The sequence below is a fragment of the Pantherophis guttatus genome, chromosome 6, assembly GCF_059756535.1.
Source record: "Pantherophis guttatus breed Tessera chromosome 6, ASM5975653v1, whole genome shotgun sequence".
In the NCBI taxonomy this organism is placed as follows: domain Eukaryota; kingdom Metazoa; phylum Chordata; class Lepidosauria; order Squamata; family Colubridae; genus Pantherophis; species Pantherophis guttatus.
Genome location: NC_142068.1, coordinates 75,549,985 through 75,552,562, shown reverse-complemented (window position 1 = coordinate 75,552,562; position 2,578 = coordinate 75,549,985).

Below are 2,578 nucleotides of genomic sequence, written 5' to 3'. Positions count from 1 at the left end.
CCCCGAGATGCATTCTGGGACGCGTAGTTCCAGCTGGGCGGGCGGCCGTTTCACCATCCTCCGTCTGGAGTTCTCTTCGTGGGTACCGCCAGTTTAGGTTGATGGTTGTTAAGATCCGAAGCGTCGTTGCCAGGGTGGAGAGGATTCCGGTTTTATATGAGCCCGCTGCAGTATGAGAGCAATATATTTATTTATTGGTTCGATTTATATGCCGCCCTTTTCCGGAGACTCAGGGCGGCTTACAATGCGTTAAGCAATAGCCTTCATACTTTTGTATATACTTGCTTAGTAGGGCTTTCGCCGCCCCCCTCCCAAGCGGTGTTCTTTTTTTATACAAAGTCAGCTTATTGCCCCCACAAACAGGGTCCTCATTTTACCTACCTCGAAAGGATGGAAGGCTGAGTCAACCTTGAGCTTGGTGAGATTTGAACTTGCAGTAATTGCAGGCAGCTGTTGTTACTTAACAGTGCTTTAGTCTGCGGCGCCACCAAGGCAATCTGGGGGAGGCTTTAACAGTTCTCATTCTTCCCCCCCCCCAAGTTTTTTTAGAATAGAATAGAATTTGTTATTGGCCAAGTGTGATTGGACACACAAGGAATTTGTCTTTGGTGCATATGCTCTCAGTGTACATAAAAAGACAAAAGATACGTTCGTCAAGAATCATAAAGTACAAGACTTAATGATAGTCATAGGGAACAAATAAGCAATCAAATCATATTAGGAAACAGTCAATATAAATTGTAAGGATACCAGCAACAAGGTTAGAGTCATACAGTCATACATATTTTTTTTATTTTTTTACTAATGCGCGAACAGTGTGGCACCTGAGTGTCATACATTTTAAGTACAAATAAAATAATATTCATCATATTTACTACATTTGACAAGCTTATATAGTTCTGGTAATGGTACGCCTATTTATGTTGAGTTATAATCTTTCATTATTTAGTTATTCAATATTTCAATATGTTATGTTTTTATGCCAATCACCATATTCTGAGAATCATTCCTTTTAATACAAATGTTATTAATCATATTTGTTACATTTGGCAAGCTTATATGGTTCTAATAATACACATATTTATGTTGTTATAATCTTCCTTTATTTAGTTATTCAATATTTCAATATGTTATTTTTATGCCAATCACTATATTATTCAAGCATACTTAATACCATCGTTCAAGTTCTGATTCCTCCTCATTATTATTTCCTCTTATATAAAAATGTGTATTCCATTAATCCCCCTCACTCTAGTTTCCATCCCTATTCCAACTTTTAATTATGCCACTATTATATTTAAAAACATTCGCTTTATATCCTTTTCTCTTGCTTGCTTTAAAGCTTTAATTGTTCGTTTCTTAGCTTGCCTCTCATATTCCACTCTTGGGGAATTAAGAGTGAGACAGTTCTCACTTTTAATGTTTATTTTAAAAAGGTTGGGTTTTTTGCAAAGTAAAAACAAAAGAAATGTAAAGAGAAAAAAAAGAACAGTGAAAAATAGGAAAGAAATGGAAGGAAAAAGAGAAAAAGAAAGAAGAAAAAAAGAAAGAAGACTTTTAACATTTCTCCATTTAGGGAATCAAGGGTTTGTATTTCTGCAAATTTCAGCATTCCTTCCTGTCAACTGACATTTCAGTTGGTTAAATAAATTTAACCAATTTATTAGTTAAATTGAACCAATAAATAAATAAATAAATTTCTCTCTTTTGGAAGTGGGAGATGCTGTTTTGTCATAGCTGGATGACTCTCCCAAGTACCCTTCAAACATTTCAATTTATTTCGCTACTGTGCGGGGGTCACCGGAGCTAAGGGTGGTGGGGGGGATGAGCTTCAACTAAATTGAGTCTGTCAATGCTGTGAGGTTTCTTTTTTAGTTTGCAAACTAAAGTGCCATATTAAAATTGGATGGGACTAAAACTTCTGCATTCATTTATGACACGTAGGTGAGCAAGCGCCTCTAGCCCCAGAGCCTTATGGGGACAGTCACATTTATGACTCTGGAAAACCTTTCTCGTCATGGTTAACAGGACAATAGTCCACCATTTTAAAGTGAAAAACAGATGAAAGCTAAAGATCTTTGTCTAATCCTAAAGGAGAACTGGATTTGGTCTTGGAAAAAGGGAAAAATGGGGCATTATATGTACCTACAGGTAGTTATCTTCAGTCTGAAATTTATTTATTATCATATCAAATTGTTCTTTTATAGAATTACATGTTAATAAAATCTGCAATATTCTGTAAAATTATGTTTCTCAGCAAAACCCAAATTACTGTGATGAAATAAAACTTTAAAGATGTCCAGTATGTATGGCTTTAATTAATACTTAATTCTTCTAGCCTGAAAGAAGAGAAACTATATTAGCAGATCCCTTCCCTTAAGTACAAATTAGTGTGCATTGCAAATTATTTTGTAGTTTAATTTTGTAAGCAATCTGTTAAAGGACAATGGTTCTAGATTAAATTATGAGTTCCCAATTTGCCTGCTGGAATAACTGAGGAAGGCAGAAACTCTGCATGTTTAGCAACTGCCTCATAAATGGAATATCAACAAGCACAGTATTCCTTCCGTAGGGATAG